This window comes from Notothenia rossii (genome assembly GCF_949606895.1).
Source record: "Notothenia rossii genome assembly, chromosome: 6".
NCBI classification, from domain to species: domain Eukaryota; kingdom Metazoa; phylum Chordata; class Actinopteri; order Perciformes; family Nototheniidae; genus Notothenia; species Notothenia rossii.
In genome coordinates this window covers 49224355-49232973 of record NC_136909.1, presented here as the reverse complement: position 1 = coordinate 49232973, position 8619 = coordinate 49224355, and the positions used below count along the sequence as shown (strand labels likewise).

The following is an 8619-nucleotide window of genomic DNA, read 5'->3' as shown; positions in this document are numbered from 1 at the left end:
ATGTTACTTTCAAGCCCAGTATGTTTATTATGATTTTGTGAAATTTCAGGCTTGGGTCATGCTGCAGCCATGCAGCTGCAATATTATTCAAAGTTGAGCTCTATGTCAGGATGGGAAGGACAGAGAAAGCAGCGGTTACTTCTGGAGTGTGCATGTGGAAAGACATCAGCAGGAAAGACGTCAGACCAGCTCCATTGAAGGAAATCAGCTTCCACAAACCAAAGAGGCTTGGCAGGCAACTTCCAGCAGCTTCAACATCTGCTAGGAAGAATAGTATCACACCCAGGGACATGTAATAGTTGACAGAGCCTAGATAAGTTTCCTTTTGCCATAGTGCATTTAATTAATTCTCAGGATTTCTCCTCAGTGTTTTGACACCATAATGTAGCCTGAGAAAGGTGTTACTTGGTGATGCAGAGAAGAAAAGGCCTACAGACCAACGTGGCATCATGACTTTTTGTAAACATACACGCTCAGTTTGAATAGTTTCAGTATCATTTGTTATGTTGGTTTGAATATGTCTGTCCTTTTGTCTTCAGATTACTGATTCTAGAAATTCGATTGTTTGTTATCTACAGCTTAACTGGTCTGGTTTTAGAATAATTCAGTCATTATTCTTAAAATGTGAACATTATGCAGCACACTAATTGTGTCTTTTTGTTGCTCTATTATCAGTGTTGACAGATGATGACATCCGGGATGTGAACCCAGGTGCTGCAGTGCTGACGAGCCTGGAAAACAGTGACACGGACACTGCATCTTCTGACACTGATTCAGAGGAGCATCTAGACTTACCTGAGCCCTTGACTGCTTTATTTGATGCAACACTCCGGGAACTCTCACCACAGGAAATGAAGGTGAAATGTGAGGATACATTTCACAAACTAAAAAGTACACTACAACCTCAACAATGTGAGAAACTGGAATTTGTGACACGGAAACAGTCAAGGTCAAATGAGTGGCACACCTATAGGGCTGGTCGGATCACAAGCACCAAATTTCACCATGCAGCCACAACTGACAAGATCAGCAAAACATACCTAAATGATATAATGCAGTACAACAAAACAGAGTTAAATGTCCCATCTGTGCTCTGGGGTCAAAACATGGAGGAAACGGCAAGACAAGCGTACACTGCATTCATGTCCCAAAGCCATCCAGATTTCAGCATCAGCTCATGTGGCTTAGTAGTGCAACCTTCTGAGCCACACCTTGGATCATCGCCAGATGGGATAGCAAGATGTACCTGCTGTGGCAAAGGGGTGGTAGAGATAACATGTCCCTACAAATACAGGAATAGCCTTCAAGGATGTACAGAAGACAAGCAGTTTTGTCTGGACAATTCATTGTCTTTGAAACATTCACACACATACTACTATCAAACTCAACTTCACATGTTTGTGTGTGGTGTTAGCTAATGTGACTTTGTGTTGTGGACTAAGGAGAAGTTCATTGTGCAACGTATCCTAAGAAATGAAGAGTTTCTGCAGGAGGCTTTGCCAAAAGCATACGAGTTCTTTAGCTCGAGTGTGTTGCCTGAATTAATGACAAGAAGACATGATCCTGTCTTGGTGTCACAGAGAGCCTGCGAATACTGTGAAAGGCCAGATTTTGGTAAAATGATAATCTGTGTCAAATGCAACAACCACATTCACTACAGTTGTGCACACATAAAAAGGAAGCCAGCAACATGGTTATGTAGGAAATGTCTGAGAGTTGAGGCTTGAATGCCTTCATGTAGGAGTGGGCAATATAATGTATTTTATTGTGATAGGAGACCAGATATGGTGTTAGATGTCGGTTATGGATTGTCTTTCCCTGGTTATTAAAGTTACATTACAGTTGAAACAATGAATTCATCATCAGCCTTTTCCTTACATTTGATGTTGTTGTTGACAGCTGTGTCTTGATGCACTTCAGTGCAACAAGATATTTTAAGTTTTATTCTGTAATGCTATATATGTATCCATAGAGATAATTTGCGACCTAAAATTATTATTTACTGTTTACAACATACAGAACCAGTTTGATTCTAATATATTGTACATACTCCTACTTTTTATGTTGTTAATGTTTAGTGGCACTTTAATGGCACCTGAATGGAATGAAACTCTGTTAGTAACAACATTACAAATAAATGTGATACTGCACTCTGAATTGTTGAGATAATCTGGGGGGGAAAGGACCATTAGACACACCAGTGGCAGCCAATGTGGCGAGGTTTATTCAAATGCATTAAGTTTTAAGTACAGTAGGCCTATATACATGTTTCACAAATGTAAAATCACTATATAAGTCATACATGGTTATGTGTAACTCATTTGGGAACAACACTCTTACAGAGGTTTGTGAGGGCACCACATACAATAACAACATCATCTAGTATGTCAACCTGCGACAAAGGAATAATTGTTAGTAAAATCTTAAAGTTTTTCCACCGACCAATAACTCGCTCTACATGGATCCTCACACAAGAAAGTTGTCTAGATGTGTCCACTTCCTGTGCAGAAAGCTGCTTCTTTCCTTTTGTGAAATGAGGGATGCGAAGGGTTGCACCATAGGCCGCAAGCTCGTCTCGGATGAGAAATCCTCTGTCTGCTAAAACCTCATCCCTAGGCTCCAAAAGTTTGAGGAAACCTGACTACTTAGTGATCTGCTTGTCTGAAACCCGTCCACCCCACCCAGGAGACAGAAATGAAATTGCACCAGCTGGAGTGATGCCGATCAAATATTTAATGGTGTTGTTGTGTTTATAGTTTGACCATGTCTGGGCCCTGGAAGTCAGATTACTGGGTCTAGCTATGAACATTTCTGTGCAATCTATTTTGCACCGGCATCTTCTAAAGTTGCGCTTGAATATTTTTGGCATATTTTTAAGTACTGCACCCTTACTTGGCCATTTAATGAGTGGCTTGAGGCCCAAGGCCATAGCAGGGACCCAGCTCCACAAAATATTTGATAAGGTGGTTTTTGATACCTGAAATCTATAAGACAAGTCAGTATTACATAGGCCCAACCTTAATTTCATCAATATAATCAATAGGGGGTCCTCTACTGTAAGTTTGTTGTGAATTCTTTCTACGCTGCCCATCATTTTTCTAATCAGCCACTCAAAGACCACAGAGGTCAGTCCTGTGAGAAAAATCAATTGTCCAATGTTGCACTTAACAGTGGTGTAGGAGAATCTAGATTTTTGCAGCTCCTCTTTCAGCTTTACATTTTCTGCTCGTAGTGTGTCAAACTCCTGTCGCAGGTTGACATATTCCTCCTGAAGTTGACTGTATCTCAGGTTCAGATCATCGTACTCTCTCTTTGGAACTAGGATATCCTCTTCAGCTTTAATATAGAAAAGTGAAAAATTAGCATGTGCTGCAACCAATGCAAACAAGTTCACAATTCAGGGGTTCTCACACATTTTTACCAATGAATTTTCAAAACTTTTCCATGACAGAAGAGAAGATACATTATCGATCCCAGGGGGAGATTTTTCCTCTTCATTTGACCCATCCAGGGGCCAGTGTACACGTCACACACAGACATACATAGCAATTGGAGCAGTGGGCCTGGCAGGAGCACACACACACACACTAGGAGCACACTGACTCTTTCAGTGAGGGTGGGAACCCTGACAATCAATCAGTTAATTGTAAGATGATATATTCATATATTCATAAATATATTCATACCAGGACAATGATCCATGCTGCATTCTTGTTCTGGAGTTTCAGAAGTAACACGTTGATTTGTTGCAGTGTCAGCTCTCCTCCTTTTCCTATGGTACCTACAGTAACAGCAGAAATTCATAGTTAGACTAATCCATATCTCAAAACAACAGCTGTAGGCACCAAAGCTTATGCAAGAGAGGAAAACACAACAAAAAACGACTGAGAGGATGTCAACTCTAATCTTACCTGTCCATCTTTGCATTTGGGTTCTGGCTTTGTTTTGAGTACATGAACACAGATGGCAGATGTAAACAAGGCTCTCCCGTAAAATCAAAGAGTAGGCTAGATAACCTCAAAACAATCTCAAAACAACAGCTGTAGGCACCAAAGCTTATGCAAGAGAGGAAAACAAAACAAAAAACGACTGAGAGGATGTCAACTCTAATCTTACCTGTCCATCTTTGCATTTGGGTTCTGGCTTTGTTTTGAGTACATGAACACAGATGGCAGATGTAAACAAGGCTCTCCCGTAAAATCAAAGAGTAGGCTAGATAACCTCATTACCTGATATAAAGTGGGCGCTGCAGACGCGAGCATTTTTGATTATGTCCTCATTCCAGTCCACACGTTTAATCGCCTGCAGCCACAGACGCCGCCGGTTGCTCTGAAATGGTCGTGGTCCTCTCGGAATCCTATAAAACTTTAGTCCGCCGGTGGAATAGCGATTCGTACAACCGTATACGCAACAACCAGACATGTTGATGCTGGGTACAGTTTGTAAATGCTTTCTAACCAGTTGCTACCACGTCTTTGTCATTCAGAACTGCTTGAAAACAACACCACTTCCGTTGCCCACATGCGCGCGCAACTTTTTGATGACGTCGGCTGTAAAGAGAGGCGAAGTCCCTCCCCTTCCGGGAGCCTCCATGGGACCCCGGAAGCAGAACATTATACATTGAAGTCAATGGAGAGAGAAAAGTTATCTTTTGATCCCGTTTGAATTGTGCCACAAATGACACATATGATGTTTGTCAATCTTAAACAATCATTTCCATGTAAAAAAAGTCACAGTTTGTCGTAAAACTGTTGAAATATAAGACTATGAAAAATACGACAACTAGAAAGACTACAAATCCCAAATGCATTCTGGATCGCGTAAGTGATGTCATAGGCGACAATGCTCCAAGAGTGGTTGCGACTCGCAAAGCAAAGAGGAAGAAGAAGACTGATTTATTCCCCCCAATAAATATAAGAGATTGCTCCAATAAATTCACTTTTACAAGATGCCTGTGTGCTTTGTACCAGGTTGTAATCACAAAAGAGATCATACCACTTGCTCGTTCTATCGCTTCCCGTCTTATGAAAGGACCAGGAGTCGTTGGACCAAACATATCAGGTAATATACATGTTTAGCATGTTAGTTAGCATTACATTACATTACTTAGCCTTGTCATTTGTATTAGCCTTAACATGAAGTAAACCCAAATGTTAAACAGTAAGAGTAGTCATAATGGTAAGTATTTTGTGAAACATTTGAAGAGTAGCCTATCGCCCCCTCCTCCAGGTGCTAAGGGGGCGGGAGGTAGGCTAACGCCACATTAGCATATTTTCTACTTAATGCTATCTGCACAAATGGTTAACATTGAACATTAAAAGATCAGGCAGTTCAGATAGAGTCGAAGGAAGGAAGGCGGGCAGCTTTGCATGACATTCTTCTGGACCTGTTTCATTGTGATGATAGTGAGAGTGAGTCAATCTGTTTGTTGGAAAGACAGTAGTTGAGTGATTACTGAGAGAAAATTATTAAAAGAGATAATTATTCAGTGTTGTTACTTTAAAGTGTTGTTACTGACCTTTTTCTCTTTTATTTTCTTTACCTCACCTGTAACTGCTGAGACCCTGAGGAACATGCACACTGGACTGACCTGCTCTGGCAACCTGATTTCCACTGTACGTAATAGTATTTGGTTATGGTATATTATTTATATACATCAAAGGCACAATGCACCCCCCAGAGACACACATGTATTGAGTGTGATATTTTACATTGGTCATGTTAAATCATCTTTATATACTAGAAAACTTTAGGAGCGGCAACTTGTTTTGAAATTGAATTTTTAATATCCGATAATAAAGTTGATCTGTTTACTTTATTCTTCTCTCTTCCCAGCTCCATCCATCACCATTTTCTGTTCCTGCAGGTCCTGCTTGCTAATCAATATTCATATATCTTTTTACACAATTACAAATAAAGTCAATGTATTGTATGACATGAAGTTGTGCTTCATTCTGAGTCAATAATAAATTCATTCTGCCTTCAACTGTAAAATTATTGTGGACTGCACCGACATCCATGAAGCTGCCCCCCCCCAGTAAGATGAACCAAGCAAAGTTGACACTCAACATACAGCTGTGCTCTTAAGTTTACATGAAGAATTTGTGAAATATTGGTAATAACAGGTTTAAATGATTATTAGTAATTAATTATATAATTGTCTCATTGTAGATGAGCAGACAGGGAGCCAGACGAGAAAAGCAGAATATGCAGCTGCCATTTTCCACATGGAAAAGAGAAAGGGCCAAGTGTATTTGAGTGGACAAAAGAGAAATCCCAAATACGAAAAATAAAATTATACAATTTACAGATATGTATACAAATATATATATATATATATCATATATACACCATCATGTAAATTGATGGTGTATGATGTAGAAGGAAGTGTGGTAGATAACAAGTAAATATAGAGTTACATACAGATCCATGTTACAGCAAAAGATGGAATAACTAAGAAGCACGCAGTATAATAATAATTACACGCAACAATTAAATAACTGCTCAGCATCTCCACCACAATCCCAATCTGCTGTGTCCTGTTTTCCTCCCCTCTGCATAACACCCCATCACACATACGAAACACAACGCAGAGTCTGAGGGTGTTAAGAGTATGTTTATTTGAATGTCCTCCTCTCTACTGGCTAACACAGGGAGCATATGCTGGGTGTAGAATTGTTCCAGGAGGAGGAGATTTCCATACCATGCAGGGTCTTTGGGGATGGGGATGATGATCGCCTCCTTCGTGGTCCACAGTAGCAGAGACTCCGGTCTGTGATGTGCAGCTGTTATATAATATACAATACATTTTTGAAAAACATTTGATCAACAAAAAAGGATTTGGTCAGGATCTAGAGTCAGTGTGTAGTTTATTAATTAATCAATGCTCTCTACATTAGGAAAACACATACCAGTGTACCAGAGGGAGTCACACAGCTGTGCCTAGATAACCAAACAAATTGACAACAGGGATGCAAACTCATCAGGTATGAAAAAGGTGACAAGGATCCGATCCCCCTGACCCCACAGAATATCGGCTTTAAAATTAGGAATAACCGAGGATTTTAGCAGTCAGAACAACTAAAGCAGCAGTGTTAATAATAACAAAAACGCCATAGAGTCACATCTAATAAAAATATATAAAAAGCATTTATTTTAATTGTGTAGCAGTCAGTTTATAATTTTGTCAGCACTGTTGAGCATTTTGAAAATGTATTTTCATGCCTCTGTGCAAGGCTTAGTCTTTCTATCTTTATAGCCACTGGTGTAAAGTAACTAAGTTCATAAACTCAACAAGTACTATAATTGGGCACAATTTTGAGATACTTGTACTTTACTTAAGTATTTCAATGTTTTGCTACTTTGTACTTCTACTCCACTACAGTTCAGAGGTAAATGGTGTACTTTTACTCCACTACATGTATTTAATACCTTTAGTTACTTTACAGATGTGAATTAATGATGTGAAATATAATCAAGTGTTGAATCAGACTTTAGTTCCACCTGGAGTAAATCAAAAAGCTACCCTGCAGTATACAAAGTCATTCAAACTAGCTGCACCTTTACCAGCTTTGATAACACTTTAATGATCAATCATTACAAAACATATCATATTATTCTGAAATGGACCAATCTGCAAAATGACTACTTTTACTGTCGTTACTTTCACTATATTTTGATAATAATACTTTTCTACTTTTACTTGAGGAACATTTGGAATGCAGGACTTTTACTGTAACAGAGTATTCCTACACTCTGGTACTTCTACTTTTACTCAAGTACAAGAACTGAGTACTTCTACTTTTAATCAAGTACAAGATATATACTTATACCACCTCTGTTTATAGTCTATGAAAAAAACGATTAGAAAACGAAGGCTAGAGCTAACGTTAGCAGATAGTGACAATGTATGCTAGTTAGCTAGCTCAACGATAATATTGCGACGGGGGAAAAAAAACTTTTCAGTGCACATCACGCTCTGCCGCTCCGACAGGGAGCTCTACTCTGAACACCTGAACGGCCCGTTCTAACAGCTGTTCACCAGCGGTCCAGTCTGTGCCACAGTGACTCCGGACGCACAGTTAATATTAACGAACGCACCGTAGGTAATGTAGCTGCTGAAGCTAGACCATCATCGCCGACAGGCAGGAAGACTCGAGCACACAGCTCGCGCTTCATTATAATATATAAAAAAAAGCTCGCGGCCGCACATTAATCCGTTTCCCAGACCCCCTCCCATACGCCAACATATTTTTATTGCAGATCAACATGAATCACACAAACAAACTATTTTGGATTCAAAACGGAGAATTTCGCCGAAAGGTGACAAGTTTGCATCCCTGGACAAGATAACCAAAATCCTTGAATTTACACACAGCAAATAAACTCAAATGACACAACGAGATTTAAAAAGGAGATCGCACATATAGTCGATATAAAACTGGCCGCTTCAATCTGAAGAGCCACTAAAACAAAACACGGGAGTGTATCTTGTTCTTGTGAACAGTAATGTGATCCACAGCATACACAGACACCACGAAGTTCTTAAGGAGAAAACTAGTTGCTAAAACAAAACACGTTAGTGTACCTTGTTAGCTAGCTGACATTAACCTTAAACAT

General features: G+C 39.6%; 2 long non-coding RNA genes across 2 annotated transcripts; one reads left to right on the top strand and one right to left on the bottom strand.

The window, feature by feature from the left end:
* Positions 1-3200: 3200 nt before the first annotated feature.
* Positions 3201-4366, bottom strand: LOC307042763. The gene is made up of 3 exons (XR_013809235.1): positions 4230-4366; positions 3687-3781; positions 3201-3336 (listed from the first exon to the last, which is right to left on the bottom strand). It is a non-coding gene; the product is annotated as an uncharacterized lncRNA (long non-coding RNA).
* Positions 4367-5478: 1112 nt separating this feature from the next.
* On the top strand, positions 5479-5986 carry LOC307042764. Its single transcript, XR_013809236.1, has 2 exons — positions 5479-5615; positions 5836-5986. It is a non-coding gene; the product is annotated as an uncharacterized lncRNA (long non-coding RNA).
* Positions 5987-8619: the final 2633 nt, after the last annotated feature.